This window comes from Emydura macquarii, unplaced genomic scaffold (genome assembly GCF_026122565.2).
Source record: "Emydura macquarii macquarii isolate MOO-44397 ecotype Brisbane River unplaced genomic scaffold, CSIRO-AGI_Emac_v2 contig_1253, whole genome shotgun sequence".
NCBI classification, from domain to species: Eukaryota; Metazoa; Chordata; order Testudines; family Chelidae; genus Emydura; species Emydura macquarii.
Window position 1 is genome coordinate 30,108,253 of NW_027131390.1, and position 22,841 is coordinate 30,131,093.

Here is a 22,841-nt window from a genome sequence, read left to right on the forward strand (position 1 = left end):
AAACAAAAAAAATAGCCCAAGGAGGATGAGCCCAAATCCCCAGCATCATAGTGCCAATGAGTCACCCTGCTTTTCTTCAGGATCTCGTCATGGAAACACGCATGCACATAAGAACCTGAAACATGCTGACTAAGCTCCTTTGATTCTAGTGTGGCATACTGGAATCACGGATGGCTCAGAGTTTAGGATGTAGCAGCAGTGTGACTGTGACAGTAGTGTCATGATTTTTATCATTTCCTTATTGTGATTAACTGTAATTTACAATAAGCCAACTCCCTTTTTTAAGTAAAACAAAACTGGAGGACTGTATATTAACAGTCTCTTTTGTACCATTTCCAGATCATTCTTACAGGCCTTAGACTCCAGTCCCTTTGATCTAAGTGGGATAAATGTTAAAGCAATTTGAGTCTCCCTTTTGCTCTGTAACCTCCAAGTCTGTGTTCTACTTTTAGAACCTTGAACACAGGCAATTCTGGCACACTAAAGGGTAAACTCATTTTTATTTCCCATGATGGGAGTTCATTTGTGTGTGTCTCATATAATGTCATGTCTTCAAAGAGATTGCACTGAGTGTCTTGAAATTCAGGTCAAACACATGAATTCACCATTTTTGCTGCAGTATTTATTAGCACTAACATGGAGCTGTTCAAAATGTCCAAACATTACAGTGGGGAAAGTGGAAATTCACTACTGACTTGCAAAACCAGGCTATAGTCTGACATGTTAGGCTGATTCAATCAGAAGGAAGTATAGATTGGATATTAGATCAGAGGAGTTGAGAATTTTGGACAATTCCACTTGTTCACCTTTTTACCTTGGGTACATCACTTAACCTGTCAATGCCTACTTTACAAAAGGGCTGTCACACTACTTACATTTTTTCTAGGGGCGTATGACTTAATTTGTACATGTTAGTAACATGCTTTGAGATAACAAAAGATACTTTAGTATATAGTATAGTATTGTCCTCAGTGAGCACAGCTCATATTTTTGGTAATGTTATTTAAAAGTAAATAAAATATTGCTTTACTTTAAGGTTCCCAAAAGTGTGAAGCAGGGGAAAATATCAAATAGATGGAATTAGTCTATGGAAATAAAATATAATTGAAGGGAGAGGTTTCCAAGATAATAAACACAGATGGGTTTGCTGTTATCTTTCATGTAGGCAAGTGAGTCAGCCATTTCTGTGCTCTTGGGTGGTTAGTTCATGCTAGATGCATTTGAGTCAGGGTTTCCAACACTGATTCCGATTTATTCCATAGTTGTTAACGTTACTCTAACAGCAGAACACAGCTGTGCTTCCCTGAAGTGAAATGATAATCACAGTCCACTGCAGCTATCATTTAATGCTGTAACCACCCCTCTGGCATGCCAGGTTAATTCTATTTCACCGTTATTTATTGATGTTCATACATTTTGATGAAGGACAATAGCCGTGGCATGATGATAATAAACAGTAATTGACTCATTGATCAATCTCCTGGCATAGTCATATGACAAATAAACTGTAGGGTTGGAGCAATAGAACTGAATTGCTAAAGACAAGTTTTAGTGTTCACAGGGCTGATAAGCCAAAATATATTAATAATATTTTACCTACAGCACTCTTTTTCTCTTTTTATTTGTGTCTTTTTGGCGAGTAAAGAATAAAAAGAGCTTTGAAAATGTAATCTCAGTTTGTATTAGCTATGGCCTTGTCTGGTCACTTTTTAAAGGCTTACTTAATTGCTCCTGCCTTATAAATGAGTGAAACTGTTCTTAAAAATCCTTATTTGAGCATGCAAATGAGCATCTGTTTGTGTAAATAACTAAGCTGAACTGAACATACGAAGTGGTTAAGAGCACAGTTTTCCCATTTGTGTGTTAAGTAGTTTGTTGTGTTTTTTGTTTTTTTTCTCCCACAAATGGGTTTTTGAAGACATTTATCCACTGTGATAATTAAACATACACATGTTATGTGGTTACAGATATTTCAGGTGCAGTTATGGAAGCCCTTTGAAAATGTTTCCCCATATCCCCAAATGCTGCCTTTTATGATGTTATCATGTTTCACCATGATAATAGCTTGCATGTATTCCTTCTGTTTGTTAGTTTCTTACTTTCTCTGTTAGCATTTTGTAAGACAGTAATTTACACAGCAGAAAAGTCTGCCCCTGGTTATCTGTGCAGGGAAAGAGAATGCTATTCAGGGTCATTCTGTTTGAGCTGAGATAGTGAAGAAATAACCCCTAATCAAGCAGCAACTGTTCACTGTTCTCTTGTAGGCTTTGCAAGCCAAAGTCATAGTTCAGTGCAATGTTGTAAATTTCTTCCTATAGGGATTTGGAAGGATTAGGGCTAAATAATTCTTCTCCAGGGCTCCCACAGTTAAAAAAATAGTGGTATCTTCTGGAATACAGATCTGGAAGACAGATAAAGCTATTAGCTCTGTCTGTTTCAATTAACTGAAATGTCATTGTGCAGTTGCAAATTGAACTTTCTTGCTTGAGTTTTCCCACAAACAAACAAACAAACACCAAAAACCTGTAGCACGGAACATTAGGAATTCACAGATCAAATGATGGTGTAATCCATAATAGAAAACAGATTTTACAAAAGGTCTAGCCTTATTCTGATTAGCTCAATTACACCTCTGCAATCCTTTGACCCAGTGGCAAACTGTGCCAACAGTAAGAAGGCAACAGAAATGCAGCCATTCTCCTGAGTATTTTTAATTATTTTGGAATAGCAAAAACAGTTCAAGCAAGGCAAGATTTCTTTTGAATATAATCCACTTGTAATACACTTTCTCCTTACTGACTTAAACCAGAAATATACATTTAGAAAAGAAATAGATTTTCACTCAACACAAGGACTGTTAAAATAGGGTAATCTATAACTGTGAGTTTAAGATTTTTCAGCAGAGTTTGAGATCTATCCAAAAAGCTGTAGCAATCTTTGTTTTGAAATTATTAATTCTTGTTTAAAACTTGAATTAGACACAGAACTTGAACATAGACAGAGAATGAACAAAAAGCACATAGTTCAATGTAAAGGTGCAACCTGAAGGCCCAATGTCAATATGTGTTTTATAGTAGTTGTCCATTATAAAGTAGTTAATCATTATAATGTCAGGAGTCCTGTGAAGTGTTGAACTGATGGAAACCTGTCTGGGAGGTGACTCTCTTTGCTGGGCAGAGCAGGAGTTAAGTTTGACCCACATATTCCAAATCATAATTGAATCATGATCTCAATCCATGACAAGCCTGAAACAATTTGCCAAGGAGGTGCAACATTGGGTGACCATTCGGGGATCTGATAGCATCCTAGGGGAAAGAGCTGACTAGACTCTGTACCAAATCATCTGGAAGAAAAGACAGTGACATATGATAACTAGAAGCCCCCTAAAATCCAGTATATAGCACAATGACATACAAAGGAAAAGGAATCTTTGAGTCAAAGTCTTCTGAGGTTTCTCTAGTAGAAGTAAGAAAAGCAGAAAGATAACATTTGAGGCACTCACAGCTTTTTGCAGATCAAGTAACGATCCATTTAGTCTCTCAAAAAACAAAAAATAATCACCTAACTAATTTTGAACATGCATGCAATGATGCTCCATGTATCCAGGATATTGTAATTGAAGTATCAACAGTCCAATGGAATAGGAAATCAGCAGCTTTCAGGAGCTCCAGTATATTGCACTACTGCACAGAGATTGCAGTGGGGAACAAAAGTGAAATGGTTAAATACTCTGTTTTAATTGATGCCTATATTGGGGGGGGAGAGAGGAGAAGATACACGTATGTTTAAATTTAGCATCCCCTCAATTTTTCTCACATGAACAACAGAGACAAATAAAACCACTAGACAATAGTCAAGATATTTATCCTTCGAGATAGTAAGAAAGAAAGAGTATGTTTATTTCGATTTTTGAGTACTTGTGAGGTGCTCAGATGAGGGCCTTATATGTAAACAAGTAGGTAAATAAATGCTAAAAATTAGACAAATACCCAGTACCATGTACTGTGTAAATACTAATTATATGCTGCTACTCACTACTAACAGTAGTATATCAATCTGACATCAGTTGTTTATAAAAGATAGACAACACAGATCTTTTTTAGTCTGTAATGATAGTTACAAGCATGGAGACCCAATGTCAAGTAAAGATGTTCCAGTTTATATGTTCACATTTTGCACTTTATTAAAGCTCTACACTGTATCATTCAAATCAGATTTCTCATCTCATTTAATTAAAGTCAAAGATGTCACATATGTAGGAAACCAAACACAATTGTGGGTATTAAATACTTTCAGAAGTTACAAAAAAACCCAAAGATTAGAACTTTGTGGAATTTCAGATATAATTTTGTGCACTCAGAAATACAGTTTTATATTTTGAATAGTAAATTAGATGCATAAAATTGGGCACCGAAATATGCCCCTAATATGAACAAATATTTGTCTAAATACACCTGACACAGCTAAATACAGCTAATACACAGCTGAAACTGTGTAATTGGATATGTCAGCTAAACTTTTGTGAGATACGATGATGTGCGTATGTTTGGTTTTAGTCTCCCTGGATTTGCAAGCCCCTGCATTTTGCTTAGAATTTTGAATAAAACAGTGTCCAGTTTCTCTTGGTTTCATGTGGAAATCATGCCATTCCATGAATTTTGTATAATTTTGATGCAAAACAATGATGGTGAACAAAAGTTCACTTAGAAGATTTGTGAATCTTAATAAATTTCTTGCTGAACATGGTTGAGTCTGTCAGAGAACCATGTAACTGAGCCCCCATCTCCTGAAGCAGGGGGGCAGTCCAGGGAAAGCAGCACAATAGGTGGCAATGCTAGCATGGCTATTTAGTGAACTAGGAGGCAATGTAAAAGAGACAATAGGCTCTGCAGAACTCTTGAAGTCCACCTAGTTTTCAGAATGAGTTCTATGGACTATGGAGGTCAAGCTCTATCTTCCCCTTCTCATCCCATCCATGCAGTCGAAACTCTATGAGTGGGAACTTGCAGTTATCTGTCTTACAGAGGATGACCTAGCCCTAATTCCTGCAATTCTGTAATTTGTTAGGAGGGAGAAATGGAAGAGTTTATTTAGGACAGTGATGTTCTCCTCGGTGTATTTTAAATAGCAGCCAGGAAAAACTGCAGTGAAGAAGAGCTTAAGTGCTTGGGAAACTATGTAGGTACCTCCCAGGTGATAGATGTGCTGAAGAGATCTCTAAAGTGCAGCAGGCCTCTCGAAAGTGGATGATTAATACTGTTCAAAGTTGTTTTTTAAATCAGTAGCCCATCTTTAACCATGCATCCCTTTCTGCCTCCACAGTTTAAATCATTTGCCATCTAGGTACCTGATTTAGATATCTAAATTATCTTAAGTAAATTTATCCTTTGTGCTCATCAGCATAAGAAAAAAAGGAAAGCCAGGTTGTGAAAGTCTGCTACCTGACATTTATTCAGTAAAATTCAAGGTAGTATAATTAATTACTCAATTACTTGAGACAGCTATATTATTAATCACTACTGGATATCTTGACATAGAAAGCATGGAAGACCCGATATTCGCAACATTCTCTTTTTTGTTATGGCTTGATTGGTATAATACAACTAAATTCCAATTACTGATATTATTAGGCCACAGTTAAAAAGTGATTGCAGCTCTATGAATGTCTAGATTGCAAACCTTGCAGTACTCTGTGGTGTATTTTTGTGAGAATAAAATTTATACATCATGATAGTTGCCATGGTTTCCACATGCATACTTGTAAGATTGTGGGAGAAGTGTGATTTGTTATGTTAATGCCAAACTGCATTAAGAATCTTAATATTCAGACATGACTTGTGCATTTTTACTTGTGTTCCTCAAAAGAACAAGCTTTTCTCTTTAGAAATGAGTCTCAAATTGGGGCTAAAGTTGATGTGCCAATATCATAGTATCTTGGGCAAGGCTAAGGTTTTCTGCATACAGATATAGTAGAGCTTCATGTTTTACTTTTTATTGATATGAAGTTACTCTAAAAGAGAGCCTCCTTTCCCTTTGAAATGTTCTTCCCTGATATTTGATACTATCACAGATACTACAGACTACCAAGGTAAAGTATAACTGGATAAAGGGGAGATACAATTAGGTATCTCTTAATTGTCCAGAATATTGATGAAATAAATGTTTTATTGTGGGTAACTTACTGGTCTGATAGTGAGCAGTTCTGTTCCCTTTTTATTTCCATCTCATTCCTTTGGCTGGCTAGTGCCTAGAGTGGTAAGGAAATTGGCATGCTCAGCTCCTGAGGGTGTGTGTGTGTTTCAGCTTCAGCAATAACCCTTCTGGCTGAGTGAGAAGCAGCAGTGAAGGCTCTGTGGTGAATCCTGCCCAGTCGTCCTCAGCTGGAAGAAGGTGCATGGCCTGAAGGGTGTTGGGGGCAGCAAGGACATAAAGGAAACTAATGGAGAGATACAATCAGGATGCAGAGGACTGTTCAAAAGAGGGGGAGGCGGAGGTTTATATTGCTATTTTTTAAATTGGTTTTCCCTCTTTGATACACTTTAAATTCCGTCTTCATTCTAATTAAGAGGGGTGGCCACTTAATTCCATCTAATTAGAGTTTTTAGATCCATTCTCCATTAGCAATATTGTACATGTAAGATCAGCATCTTACCTTTGCTGTGAACTCTAATGGATTAATCATTTATATTACATGGTCTAATTGCTTCAGTTCAACTCTTATTTACTTTTGACTTCTAAGTGACTTTATGAATGCTATTATTTCATTGTAGTAGTCCTTGGGATTACTTGCAATTACTATGATAAAGCACTTAAAATATAGCAAATACTATGGCAAAATAGCTGCAGGAGACATTGGTTAAATGCACAATATAGCATAAAGAATTTTATCTTTTTTTCAAGTTTTAGTTTAGATGGTTCAATGAAGCAATAAACTGTAGCAGTTGGATGGTATATAGATAATGTTTTTCTTTCTTTATCTGTCAATGTTGCCAGCTCTTACAGTTTTATTGCAAGTTTCATACTATTTGGCATTTTTCTGCCATCATATCGTTTTGCTAGAATTTTAGCTTTCATTTTTAAAAAGTAAATGACTAACCCTCATGATTGCAGAAAAAGGCTTGAAGCCATGGATCCTAAAGCCTCAAAAAAAAAAAAAAAAAGAATCCCCAAATTTATTATTTTTTAAATTTTCATGATTTTTAAAGCAAATCTCTTGGTTTCTTGGGTCTGACTCATGATTCTTGAGTGCTTGCGGTGTACTGCAATACTGACTTCTTCACTCAAATATCCAATCACAACTAACTGCCTACTTGTGACTTGTTAGAAGAAAGTTGTTCCTCCCAACTGACCTCATCCATATCATGTCTGAGGGTTTCTTTCTTTAGGCTGGCTTTCTTTCACTGTTGAAAGCCACATCCAAAGTTATACCAGGCATAAGTGGATGCAGCTCCATGGAACATCATCCAAAGTGTACACTTTTCTTTATTTTCATTTTGCTTCATCATAAATAAGCCACCTGATTCATTGGGCCCAGGAGACCCTGGTAGTCATTTTGGACTATAATGTGCCAGTTGTATCAAATGCATAATAAGGGGTTGTATGGAGCTGCATTGCCCCAGAGAAAGCCCCTGGAGGAGGAATGTCTCCCTGTTCTGCCAATCATGCAGTCTCATCACATTTACTTATATAACCTGTGGTGGAACACAGTTTACTTCTCTTCCCCACCAACCCTACCACATTTCCTGCCTAGTGGGTTATTGGGTGCCTTACCTCCTCTCCAGCTCGTCTCTCCTACCATTTATCCTTAGGAACAGTCCTTGCCTGGTCCTTAGATGGACTGTGCAGGGGATGGCATTCTTATGCCCTCCCCAGATTCACCACCCAGGCAAGAACGAGGCAGAATCTGGCCTCTAAATTCAGTAATTTAAATAAGAGTTTTCACAATAAAAGTAAATAGTGGGGTACTCCAATGATCTGTACTGGGGACCAGTGCCGGTCAACATATTCGTAAATTATCTGGAAAAAGGGGGGTAAACAGTGATACAAAATTGCTCAACATTGATAAGTCCAAAGCTGACTGCGATGCGTTCCACAGGGATCTCACACAATTGGGTGACTGGACAACAAAGTGGCAGATGAAATTCAAAGTTGATAAATTCAAAATATTGGAAAGCATAATACTAACTATACATACAAAATGATAAATTAACTGTTACCACTCTAGAAAGAGATCTTAGCGTTAATGTGGATAGTTCTCTGAAAACATTTGCTCAATGTGTAGCGGCACTCAAAAAAGCTAACAGAATATTAGAAACCATTATGAAAGGGATAATGCCATTATATAAATCCATGGTACACCCACATCTTGAATACTACATGCTGTTCTGGTCATCCCATCTAAAAATATATATATATTAGAGATGGAAAGCGTACAGAGAAGGACAACAAAAATGGTTAGGGTTATGGACATTTTCCATATGAGGAGAGTTTAAAAGACTATGACTTTTCATTTTAGAAAATAGATGACTAAGGGGGAATATCATAGAGATTTATAAAACAGTGTGGAGAAAATGAATACTTACCTTCTTCACATAATGCAAGAATCAGCGGTCACCCAATGAAATTAATAGGCAGCAGGTTTAAAACAAACCTAAGGAAGTTCTTCTTCACACAACACACAGACAACCTGACACACACAGACATTGCCAGGGGCTGTGGGAAAGCCAAAAGTATAACTGGGTTCAAAAAAGAATTAGATAAGTTTCTGGAGGGTAGGTCCATCAATGGCTATTAGCCAAGATGGTCAGAGATGCAACCACATGCTCTGTGAGCTCCTAAATTTATGACTGCCAGGAGCTCAGTTTGGATAACAGGGGATGGATCACTTGAGAAACTGCCCTGTTCTATTCATTCTCTCTGAAGTATCTGGCACTGGCCCCTGTCAGAGGACAGGATACTGGGCTGGATGGACCATTGGTCTGACTCAGAATGGCCAATCTTATGTTCTTATAATTTCTAACTACAGTTATTCATACATATAAAATAGAACCCACAATTGAGTGCATGTGCAACACCAATACCATTTTAATGAGCCCTTTATGTCCATGATCATCTTTTATGTGTGCTTTTGTCATCCCACTTTTCATTGGGAGGGTGGAGCGTTAAACCACTTCTTTTGGCAGGTACTCATTAAAACCTTCCCTATGATATGTTTTTCAAAGTCATTTATGATGTTTGGATAAAAGGTGCTGCAGAAGTGTGAAATGCCATTAGTATTTTTTCTTTTCTAATAATCCCCTCATTGATCCATCAGCAATCACGGAACTGAAATCGTGATCTCATTTCTCTAATCCAGAATGGGCAGGACATGAGAGCCAGCTGCCAAAGCAACATGGCTTTAGAAGTTGGAACTCACAAGGCTATTTGGCTCATCTAAAGGAAAATCACAAAGTATCATTTTGTTCTGCAAACTAGCAATTAACTAATACTGCAGTGAATAATTTTCTACAAGTTCCATTTTGGACAGTAAAAGAATTAAAAAAAAAAAAAAAAGGGAAATGTTGACTAGCAAAACTACTTTCGTTCATGTTCATTGGAACCAGGTAGCATTTGGATGCTGCCAAGGTGATTGGATTATACCATCCTTATGCTGAGTCACCACAAGACTGTTCCCAGAGACATTTACTATAGAAAGGATGGGAGGATGTGGCCCCAAGAGTTTACAGGACACAATTATTTGTATTACTGTAATACTTAGAATGGATGCCTTACAGATGCACTACTAGGCATTCTCAGTTAAGATTATGAAGAATTTAGTAAAGTAAGCACTTTGCTACAGATTAATCTAGGTAAGCTAAGTCACGCCACATATCCTCATCATGTCCTTGTTATGATTTACCCTCAATACCTTCCTTTTTTCCCACTCTTCACATGACTAAACAATTGGCACAAAAATAAGGTCAGGAAAAGGAGCATATTGAAAGTACAGCTTCCTGCAAATAATTAATGGCAACTAAATAATCAGAACAACTTTGATGAGTTATAGATGTGTAATAAATTGGCTGCATTTTGGCTGTAAGCTTTTTTCCTCTATCCCCAATTCCCTCCTAATAGAAATTTAGATTTGTACATACCAAGCACAAGTGAATTTTGAAAGATACAAAATTCTTCTGGAAGTTTGCTTTGGACTAGTAGCATGATGATGCTAAGTGAATCACTCTGTAAGATGAAAGTAAAATCTCAATGGAGTTAATATGGAGGGAACTGTACTGTACATGTTAAATTTTCTCTGATCCTGGAGTCCCATTTCATCTACAAGCCAGCATATTGATTTCAGAAATTCAAACACCACTGTTATTTTACTTCAGTTAGATATTTCCTGTCCTCTAAGTAGAACCTTAATAATGAGGCATTTGACTGCGTTCCCCCACCTCTAAAGTAATGCCAGTAAGGGGAATGAAAACAATGCATGGGAAGCTTAAAATAGTTTAAAGGCTGCATGTAAAAATAGTCCCATTTTAAACAATGGATATTGAATTGAAAATCAATGGGACTGTGGCTCGTCAGTGCCTTAAGCTAGTGTACACTAGTAAAGGTTTGCCTATATTGTCAGCAAACTCCCCTAGTATAGACAGAGCTTATGCTGGCAAAACACTGTTGAGGATCTACTTTGTGAAATAAATTGGCTAAATTTTGGCTTTCCACTTAAACTGACTCCCTGAGTGAAATAAGCTTATACTGGCAAAAGCATTTCTCAACTGCAAGTACAGCGGGCACATTTAAGGCTTTTGCTGGAATAGAAAAGTTACTGAAAAAAAGTAACACCCCTAAGCAACGTTACTATACCGGTAAAAGTTTCTAATGCACCTGGCCTAAGTCACTTTTGAAAATGGGGCATAGGCTCCTAAATCATTTAGATGCATTTGAAAATGTTATCCTATATAATAGTTTTCTTCTCAACTACATGTCTGAGCAAGGCTCAATAGCAGCATTATTCTGTAAGGGAATGTGTTTCTTTCAGAGATTCAGTAATTACTCCGTTTTCTCCACTTCCTTTAGTGAAATTAAAATTCCTCGTTTGGTATGGATCGTCAGGTAAAAGGCCTTTCTTCCATCATTCTTCATGTGAATACCCAGTTGAGTACTTTTTCTTACCATTGTAAGGAAATGGAAAATATTTAAGAACAACCATTTACCTCTCAAGGAAATTTTCCTTTGGAAACTTCTTTTGCCAGATCACTGCACTTTGTGCGATCATTTCTGTTCCCCAATCCTATTAAGGATGCAGGGGAAAGAAGAATTTTTCTTCTTTTGGATTTTCAGCTCCTTTCCCTGAGCTACTTTTGCTAAAGGAGCTTACTGATTCCTTCTAGAGAATCCTTAATACTGTGGGCTTTTCCTCCACGAAAGAGAATAGTTGCTACAGACACTCTTGGGGAGTAGTGACTTTTAGGTATTCTCTGCCTCTTGATAGTCAAACAGCTGTTTCGCAACTCATATTATAACCTGTGTTTCCTGGGTTTTTGGGTTCTGATCATGCCAGGTGATAGGAACCTTTAGATTACACTGGCTCGCTGGCACTTGAAAGGCTCAAGTGCTTAGTTATGAATGCAGTAGAACCACATATTTACTCCTGTATTGCAGAATTTAAAAATATTTCCTTAAGGATGATGCAGTCATGTTCCGTGTAGATAAAGTTTGAGATGGAAATTTTTAAAGAGACAAAGTCCAGTGGACTTTCAGATTCATAGAGAAGTGACATGTTCATTTAATTAGAGCGATTTGAATTAAATGATTCAATTATTACTCAGCCCATACTGAGTTTTCCCATGACTGAAAGAGAAACTGGTAAACCTAGTTCAGAATGGTTTCTGTTTCTCACCCACTGAAAGTTTAGGATCCAATTTTGTGCACACCTCCATGATAGGACGATTCTAAGGCATTATGAGAGTGGATAAGGTTACTAGATCCCTTCAGTTTTCTTTCCAGAGAATTTTCTCATTTCTGAAGTTTTTCTTCAGAGTTTGTATATTTAAGGAAACACCGCCTTCTTTCAGGTGATCTTTTAATTCCTGCCATTCAACATGTAAGTACTCCTCTGGGACAGAAAACAAAAGGGTTGCTGGAAGTTTTGAAAACTGCCTTTGAGTATAGCTAATGTAAGAATCTACGGCCTCTGGATATAAGAATAAAACATTTTATGCCTGTGGGCAAAATAGCATCAGACAATTGGATTCTTTCTGCCATTTCAAAAGATGTTCTAATTTATTTCTGGCATGTGGTTTCCTCCTCTTCAAAACATAAAACCTCTCAAGTGTCAGAAATCTACAAAGTTCAATGGAATTCTAATAAAAGGAATTCAGGATCTACTTTAAAAATGCAATAAATAAAGTGCCTTTTCACTCTCAAGAGAGCCCTCTTTCTAGATAATTCAGAAAGCACAAGAAAAATGAAGACTCTCCCTCCAGCCTGAATTTCATGTTCCTGAACAGGGCTAGTTCTCATAAAGAACTCAAAAATCCATAAGAAGGCAATTTCATCTTTCCATCGAGGAGATTTGCTTAGATCTGGACCATAAAAATGTACATTTCCTGATTTCTAATTTGGAACACTAGAAATGAATGAGAGTGGAAGTGGCTGTATACTGACAATAGTCTAGCAAAAGTCCTTTTTGTAAAATAAGCTCTTCTGAGTGTTTACTATATGTAAAAGTACAGCAGGAAATCATCTGCCTATGAAGCCACTTCAGTATTTAACCAGTTCCACAGGGAAATCAAACTCGAGGGCTTCTGAACTGTTTAAGACATAGCAAGACTTCTGATGAAAATTGCACAGTGAATGGAATCCTCTCTGAAAGCAAAGATGGTGTAAATTCAGCTCATTTTCTGCAGCCCCTTCAGTAATCCTTCCAAAAAAAAAAACCCTTCCTACCACGAGAATCCCAGTTATCGTGTATAACTGCAAGATCTCTCTACTGGGCTAGGAGATATAGATGTAAGTTTTCCAGTTGTCTGCATCTTAAGTGCAGAAAAGTCATTTCCAGTTTACTGGAACTAAGTGTCCTCAGACTAATCTTTCTTCATTTTCTTCTGTATTGGTGACTGCAGAAAATGGAGGAGGATTCCGGTAAATTAATAGAGTGACTTTATAAGATCTAGACCACTAGAAAGAGACTTGCAAGATTTGGGTCACAGCCAAGGGAGCTTGTAAGATTTGGATCAGTACCAAGGGAACAGAATTCTGTAGTAGATCTTCTTAGCCTACAGTACTAAAATAATCACTGGCTAATGTCATTTCCCGTTAACTCAGATTTTACTTTGAGATCATGAGATGATGATGCTATCAAGACAGACGGAAAGGAAGATTGTTAGGGAACATAGACCCAAAGGAATTTTCTATGCATTTTAAATCTTACTTTTTCTAAAATAATTATTTGTCCTTCCCAACAAACTAATTCTCTTAAACTCTGTAGATTAATAAAAATGTCCATAGTAAAAAAAATTTAGGCTAGGAGATCTCTAGCAAATATAATCCCAATTTGGTAATACATTTATTATGATACAGTAAGTAGGACAGCAAAGTGCCTCAAGGAGTATTGAGATGATGGCTTTTGGTGCTGAAAGCACAAGGGTAAGGAAATTAGACATTATGAGGGATAATTAAGGATATAACCTCCTTAAACATTTCTGTTGACTCCATCTGCTGGTTTGTTTGGGTTTTTTTTTTGTAAAGGGATAGGGTGGGGATTTGATTTTCTGTTATAGTATACATTTTGATTTTTGCATCTCTCCTCTGACAGGATGGATTATATTAGGGTTTTTATGATTAGGAATTCAAATGAGAACATTAAGAACACATTTTATGGTGGTCTTGACTTTTCATTCCATAATAGAAGGTGTTATCATATTTACAAGCTTCCATTAATATTCTTTATCAAAGTATTAGCCAAATAATAAACTTTTCACTCCAAATATGGGGCTCGGTTTTGGTTCAGAAGGTACAGTCTGAGCCTTTTCTTTTGAACAGTCTGGCAAGTTGCCAGTTAGAGGGATAACAAAAATGTCATTCTTTGACTAGTTAAACTTTTTAACGTATAAGTAAGACAATAGTCTTCAAGGTGTTCCATCTTTCTTTCCCAAAGGTGACCTTGTGAGTATTGTAGTCTTTTTAAAAAGGTTATTCTTAATATCCAGCATGCTAAATCCAGAAGAACTCCATTATAAAAGTATTGGTAACATACACAGGTGGAGCAAATGTAATGGGCTATCTATCTCTTTTCACAGCTATCTAACCCACTCTTCAACTGATCACTTTAAACTAAAATTGAATCCTACTTACAGAAATATATTTTATCATAATTAATTATAATTATACTAGGCACTCAATTCATCCAAAAGTTGCTTAAAAATAATCCTTATTCCTCTTTTACAGTTGAGAATATTGAGACATAGTAGGTTAAGTGACTCACCCAAGACTACACAGTGAATCATTGGCAAAGCTGTGCAGCACTTTTTGGGACATGTGTGTGTATGAGGCATTGTAAGCGACTGCACAGTTAATGTTGTGTTGAGATTTGCACTTCAGACTGTATTCCTGCTATTGCACACACTCGAGGGATTGAGTCTAGTTCAAAATTAACAATAATTACCAAGAGCGAAGCTATAATATCTTTTTTTTCTTTTCAGAAGAAACATTTATAAATTATTCCTTTTACAAATGTTTTTTGAACAGTCGAACTTTTTGGCTATCTAAAACAATGACTGGGTAGCTCTACAACCACCGTTCACCACAAACTCCAAATTCCACTCTCACACATATTCACATTTAGGCAACTTTGCAAAGATTGTCAATGAAACACAGTGTTTATCCACCATAACCTAATTCAGATCTGTAAAGAAAAGCCAGCTAATCTGTCAAGATCCATCTTCTGCTTCCTTTCTCAAGATGCTCACTTTGTCCCCTTGAATCACCATCTTGACTCTTCAGACATACCCTTATCATCCATGATGATGGGCATCTTCACTCTCCTATCTCACACTTTACCTTTCCCCCAACCAGGTACCTGCCCATCTGTAAAGTTGAGCAGCAGACACTCGATTTAACAAACATGTTAAGTTTCCTAGAGCAGGTTTCCTCTCTCATGAGAGAGAAGTTTCAGCTGAGAGAAAAGCAAACCATGTAGGAAAATATGGAGACTGAAACCCCCAGAATATTTTGCAAGAAGGTCTTTGAGGAAGGAGGGGAGCTTGCAGCAGAGACAGTCTCTTTGAGGAGAAAACTGGCAGTGAAGGAAGGGTGATAAAGGAGGCAGTTTTATGGCATCTTCTAACATTTTCTCTAGCATTCCTCTTATTTTTTGTACTTACAAGGCCCTTTAACTTATACATTGATCATCTGGGTTTTTTCATCCATATAACTGTAGCATTTTCTCCAGTGGTTCAGGGTCTTTTTTTTCCAACTGCAGTTGAACTGGGCAGACTTATAGTACGTTTCATACATCTTGATATGTGAAAGTGACTAACAGATTGTAGTGCAGTCAGCACAATTGATCAGGTGCAAAAACAACCCTACACAACTAGGAGTATGCTTCCATTAAAAAAATATAGATTTTTGGAACTGAGCAGAGCATCTCATCAGAACTCTCCTCGCTGTGTCCAATGCTGGGTTAGCCCAGAGTCAACATATTGAGCCAAAATACAAAACTAACTTGTCAGCAAGTTCTGTAACTATATAACGTGCAGGCAAACAATATAGTCCTCTCTCTCAGAACTTAGCAACCAGGCACCTTCCAAAACTGGTAGATAAAATCTGATATTTATTAATCTTAAATCTTCAGTAAGTATTCCAAACTTCAAAGTGTATTTTCTCTCCAAGAACTCTGTGGCTGCTGGCAAGCAAAATATAATAGTGATAATTCATGTTCTACACATTAGTGAGAGGGGAATTTAAATGTCAGCATCCAATTTCTTTTACTAATCACTGTTGTGCTTTTCCAGTAGGCAGTGTTACTGCCTTTTACTGTCACTGGCATTCCCACGGAATAAATGGGTGGGGGAGGAGTAAGGAATTCTAATTGTTTGAAAAGTAAAGCTTAGTGGAAACTGGCAAGTTTGCTTTGTCTGTGTTTGTGAGATTTCCCCCTTTCTCCCTGTTTTGCTCTATATCAGGTGCTTGGTGTAACACTTGTTTGTGTTTTGCATTCAACTGAACTCCCTCTCAAAGCAAAACAAGGAGATCAAGGATCATGTCCTGCGTTTACCACAGACTTCCTCTATGACCTTGGGCAAGTCACTAAATTTGGGCAAGTCAGTAAATAAATGTGTCTCAACTCTCAGCTTGTAAATGGATGATAATGATACTCCCTTTCCCCCATCCTTTGTCTGACTTGCCAATTTAGACTTCTGTACAGGTACTGTCTCTAATTATGTGTTTGTACTGTGCCTGTCACACAGGGATCTGATTTTGGTGGGGTCCCTAGCTGCTGTCATAATAATAACAAAAACAGTAATTAATAAAAACCCAGTCAAAACCATCTATGTTTTTTTATAAGAAACCATCTGAAATCACAAATTTCACATGATTTTTTCACGGAAGAGGGCCTGCCCTCTTCCTTATCCTTGATACAGTCCCCATAGCTAACACTGTCCCTTTCTTAAAGCCCTCAAAATCTACAGTATATCCTTCCAACTAAAAGAAAGAATTATGAAGTGCCATTAATTTTAAAGGCCAGGAATAATATCTTAACCCCACTGAAATCAATGGGAGTTTTGTCACTGGGAGTTTTCAGTGGGGCTAGAATTTCACCCTAGATTTTCAAAGCATGATCACCAGTTTTGCAGCCAGTTTGTAGGCAGAAGTCATTGGCACCTGCAGTGATATGCTCCCACTACTAAGTTAAATGTCTAAGTAGCTGACTATGCTTGCAAATTACCTATTTAGAAATATGTTACTTTTTATGGTGCAAAACCTGAGGCTTAGTTATGTTTAAGCTGAAAATTTGGTCTGTAATGTTCACCTATTATGGTAAATAATTTGTAGTATTTTGTTGTTGTTTATAGTAGCAGTGTGTTCTTCTGATAACTTGTGCTGACATCTACCATTCCTTAGGCTCCATTGACACAATTAGTGGTTCTCGTAATGTAGTGTCTGTTAAATTGGAATATCTTGAAATTCTCTGTGGACCTGTTAAAACACCTAGTAAAGTCAATGCAAAGACTCTCAGGGGAGTTGGATCTGGCCTCGATATATTTAGAACTTGTCACTTAATTTTTTTTTTTACTTTACTGTAGTGCAGGCATTTTATAAAACTCTGTCTCAGGTAAAATATCCATTTTGACTGGAATCATTGCAATGGGTTTATTTTTTGCTGGACAGGATTGCTAACAACATTTGGCCAATATCAACAACTTTCCAAATTGTCTTTCACTGTTAGACACGATAGAACTAAGCTTATCCATTTTTATATTAAAGCATTTCATTGTTGGCACAGTATCTGTCTGAGATGAAATTAACTCATAATTGACATTGTTTTCACTTTGACATTTTTTGATTCTTGCTTAAGTTAGGGAGTGCAACTTCCTGCAAGTATTGTCTTTGTAGCTTACTCGGAGAGGCACAAACTACAAGGAACCGCATGTGATAAAGTAGAAATAGCGTATTTTATATGGCAATTTTAGGACATAACTTGAACAAAATGTACAATTTACATATTTTGTTCTTAACTTTTTAGGACTAAGTCAGGCGTGTAAAAGGGGGGGCAAACAGAGGTATGCCCTCCCCCAATAATTGTCATGGGGGCACAGAGCTCCTCTGATCCTAGGGGCCTGGCAGGAAGGGCACATACTCCTCTAGTTTGCCCAGGGGCTTGGGAGGCACAATATGTATCCCTCCAAAAGTGCTGGAATTTAAATTCCTCCACAGCCTCTGCAGTGAGTAGAAGCATATTTCTAATGGTAAAGTTTTCAAATGGATCAAAGACGTTTTTGTAACATTTTGCAACATATTCTAGTTACGTTCTGGAGGTGTTACATTTCCATTGTAATTAGTGGTACTTTACTCTTCAGCAAGTCAACACCCACTTTTTCCGTTAAGACTCTCCCATCCCCCAATCTCTTTTTAGTAAAGGCTGCTTAGTCCATCACCTTGAACTGCAGACCTTAGTTGAAGTTGTTTCAGTCTCCACTCACAACATTCTAGTGGGGGAATTACTAACAGTGACTGTTGCTGCCATGAGCTCAGAACCACTGAGATACCTTGATAAACTGGTAGGGAAGTGAGTATACAAAGGGAGAGAGGATTAGTGATAGAAGGATTGGGATCTATAATAAAACACTATGAACTAGCAACAAGCCTGTCTGTAAAAATGTTGCTTGAGGCTCTTGTTTGTTATTTGGAAAAATTCTATTTAAATGCAGATTAGACCTTCCACCTAGGAGTATAACCTGAGGTTTGTGTGTGTGTGTGTGTGTGTGTGTGTGTGTGTGTGTGTGTGTTAATTTCTTCATGAACTTTGCCAGTTACTTTGCTTGTGCTGTTACCTGGATTAAAAGTGTGTGCTGCAGTGGCATGAATTTTAGAAGCTTTTGACAATTGCTTCATTTAGAGAGTCTATTTTATTTAATCAGTGCAAGCCCACCAAGTTCACTTGTCCTGGGAAACAAACTGTAGCTGATCATTTCTTCTGTCTTGTAATTGGTCACTTGTTATACTGAAGGATTTCCCACCCTTACACCCCTCCCTTCTTGCCTGTAAAAATGGTAATGAAATAGGACCATGCATTGTACTTTTTTCTGAAATGGAATCCTTGTTCATTGCCTATATAGGAAATTAATTATTTGTAGACCCTGTGTGTTCTATTGTCACCTTTTAAAATGTCATTTCATCTTCCCTCCGGGGATAGGAAGGAAATTAAAGCAACTGTTTCAGTCAGTTGGAGCAGATCTGTGAAAAGTGATCTGAAATGATCTGAAGTCTCCTCACTTAAAACAGACTTCTTAATGCCCAAGGAGCTCCAGGCAAGAGAATCCTTGTCATGAATAGTATTTCTGCCCCCTGCAATACAGGTTTATATTCTGCAACCAGTATCAGTAAAATACAGTAAAAGAAGCAGCCCAGTCCCTTCCCTCAGGTTTATTTTTTATTCTTTTATCTGTCCTTCTGGCATCTTGTCACTAGCATCTACAGTGACACTTGCTGATCTTGTCAAAACTGTGATAACATGATGTGCATCCCCAAAACGAATTTCAGTTAATCCCAGCCATCTCTTTGAAATGCATGCCAAACTCAATACTGTAATGTCAGTTTTTTCTTCTGACCTATTTTCCTTCCTTCCCTGGATGCTTTATGAAGTATTCACCTTGGTTGGTGACACAAGTGCAATACAATGAATGGCATAAACTGTCATTGGGATTTATGTACCAAAGCACAAGAAATCAAAATATATCTCAGACTCTGGGATCTTGACATATTATTAGAGAAGTTTTAAAAATATTTAGACTGTGGGATTCTTTAGCTAAATATATAACAGTCTGAACTAATTTTAATGCTATTTTTAGAAGTTTTGAGTTCAATAGCTAATAAAAGAAAAAGGGCAGAGCTGGTGGCCTAATTTTCCAAGTATACACTTCAAAAAGTGTCCACTTTATTCATGGCCACTGTCACTATTTGGCATAATCAGTGCTTTAATTAATTATTGTGTATTCATCCTTGATCTTCTCTTCTGAAAACAATAATCCATTCTTCTTGTATACTTTACCACAATAATTATTCATAAGCCAATAAAGGTAACTTTGAACTTTTCTAATTAAAGAAGAAGGGAAAAAAAGAAAAAATTAAGTACCAAAATTAAAACTGAGCTAGCACTCTTAGACCTAAGCATCAGCTCTTAGGCTCACACTTTAGCCTGTTCATAAAGGCTTGGATGAACAAGAATCAAATGTGAGAGAAAAGGTAGATAAGGTTATATCTTTCATTGAACCAACTTCTGTTGGTGGAGGGGACAAGCGTTCTAGCTTTACAGAGTTCTTCCTCTGGTCTGGAGAAAGTAACTAGTGTCCAAGCTAGTGTTGACAGTTTTGGTTAGAACTAGGACATATTCCTGGAGGTTTCATCACGTGACATAAACTTTAATTGAGATTAATTTTTAATTCCTGAAGACACCAAGATAATCCTGGAGGGTTGGCAACCCTAGTCCAATCCAAATTCAAGATGGGGCAGATTGTTAGGCACACAAACTGTAGGAGACTACATAAAATGAAATGGGCAATTAAAAGTTAGCAGGCTGTGTTACAAATTGTTGTAATGAGCCATAAAATCCATTTAATTCAAGTGTCTCTTTTAAGACTATGTTTTTTTGTGTACAGCAGAGTTGTGAATTTATGTTCCCAAGCTCATTTTTTGAAGGTGTTGTGCAGGTTTTTTTTGAGGACAAGGACTGAGGGTGCATCTACATGGGGATAAAAGCTCCGCGGCAGAGCCATGGTTGGTCTGAGTGAGCTGACTTGGGCTTGGGGCTAAAAATTGCCATGTAGACATTCAAACTTGGGCTGGAGCCAGAACTCTAGGGCGCACCACCCTCGCAGGGTCTCAGAGCTTGGGCTCTAGCCTGAACCTGAATGTCTACACCACAATTCACCAGCCCTGTGGCATTGGCCAGCTGGAGGTTTTTAATTGCAGTGTAGACATACCCTTATACAACACTCAAACAAGAATAAAATGTGGCATCCTTATTGTGTTACTTAAGCCTTTCTGTGAATTGGAAAAAAAACCAAAACATGAGTGATCTTTTTTCTCAAATTAAAGAGGTTGCTGAAGCCACTAGTGTCATGCTAAGTTTGTTTTGGGCACTTCATGATTCTCTGTTCTTATTCTTTCTCTTTTGATGGACTAATTAATATAGTAACTACCAAAGGGAAAGGTGATCTCTCAAGAAGAGAAGGAACATTAGACCAAACGATTTACAGAAAAGTGCATGTTCTTAAAAGTTAACAATGAATGAAACACCAAATCTCTGAAGGCTTCAAAACTGTTGTGGAGCTGAGTAGGATCAATTGAATTTTACATGTCAACACTCCTTCATGATCATTATACAGCAAGCAAATAATTTCTGCTCCTCAGTTTCTATTGCAAACACAGAAAGAGGGGAGGTGACCCTCGTGTAAAATATGTCTGCAGAATTGGGGCTACAATGACCATTGCATAACTGATGGGGAAAGAAAATATTTTTAAATTAGAAAATGATGAACGTGTCAGCAAAGTAGTTCCAACAAATCATGACTTCATGTAGGGTTGGCACTGCAATGGACATAACCATTCAGATTTAATGTCAGTTATTACAACTGTTTGTCAGTGCTGTTTAAGTTTTATGTATCTTTTCACATATATTTATACTACAAATTGGATTGTGCCAAGAATTTTTAGGTTTTAGAGTTTTTTTCCAGCATTCCATTATTTGAATGAAATAGAAATATGTTCACTATTACATTGTTTTAGGTTGTATCCATGTGCACCAGCAAGGATTGCTGTGCTTTGATAGAATTTTGATGACATCCCAAACCTAGCAACATCACTGTATGCAAATAACATTTGTTCTTGCAGTTTCCATTAGTTTGCAGGACCAGCAAAAAATTATGCTAGCTATGTTGAATTTCACAGGCTTCCTCAATAGGTTATTTGCTAGATGAAGAATGAAGATTGCATTTGGAATGCTTATTATGAAGCTCTTTAGACGAATGGCCTCCCTAATTCTTTCTTAAAACTCAAATTGGAAAATACAGTTCACTGAACAAATCTCTGCCATGGTCAGTAAATGGCTTACAACAAAACAACCAAGTAGTTATCCTGGGAATCAGACAGACTCATTTCATCATAGCGATGGGATGGTGTTGAATAGTGGTTGGGGAGTGTCTACAGGATCTATTTACAGGTGCTGGCACCAGAATTCCTAGAGGCCTTCTGGATTTGAATCTCCTCCTCTCAACCTTACATTTTTTCCATTCAGGGAAGGAAGAAGAGGATCATACCTGTCTCTGTCTCACACCATCCTTTTTTCTCCCTTAGACTCCAGGGGCCTGGATAGCCACTTCCTAATTTTCATTTATTAGATTGGCTTGGGAGTGAGAGACAATAGAAAGAAGGGGGCTTCAAAGAGGAAGAAGTAGGAAAGTAGAGAGACTGTATGGCCTGCAGTATTAGGAATGACATTCTAGAAGCAAGAGGTAGCATAGAAGTGAAGTGCTGCTTTTAGGAGAAAGATGGGAAGGTGATGTGTGTATTGAATTTAAACAGGGGAATGACCAGGTACATGAGACAAGATGAAAGCAGGGACACAGCTGTGTAGAACAGTGAAGGCAAGGGCTAACAGTTCGATTATTATGTGGAAGGAGATTTGGATCCAGCGAAAGAACCATAAAAGGGAATATGACGAGGTGAAACCAGTAAGATAGTCAGTGGGATTGGATGATGGTTAAACTGGAACATGAAAGGGGAAAGTTGCAGTAGTCTTATGGGGAAAGCTTGGAATGACTGTTTCTTTTCTTGATTAGGAAGGTTTATATTCTAGCTAAGTTGTGCACTTTTTCTGGTAGGACTAAAGACATGAATTGGTCACAGGTATCAAATCACTTTCTGAACATTTGATTTTTATGGCTCACCTCTGAGTCTAAATAGTAGATTATGTGCTTAGGCAATGCGTGCAGGCAGATGGTTATCTTCCAGGACATCCACTGATGTATGAAAAAGCTGTCTGAATATTGCAGAGTAGTGTTGCTGGAATGGGAACACTGTCAAATGAAGATACTTCCTTCTCACATTCTGAAGAACAAGGAGGAGGAAGTTGACAGAAC

The 22,841-nt window shown here is 37.4% G+C and overlaps 1 protein-coding gene across 1 annotated transcript in view; it reads left to right on the forward strand.

Moving 5' to 3' along the window:
- Positions 1-22,841, forward strand: part of PCDH11X (protocadherin 11 X-linked) — an 887,832-nt gene that overhangs the window by 828,256 nt on the left and 36,735 nt on the right. The gene's annotated exons all lie outside the window — the stretch shown is intronic.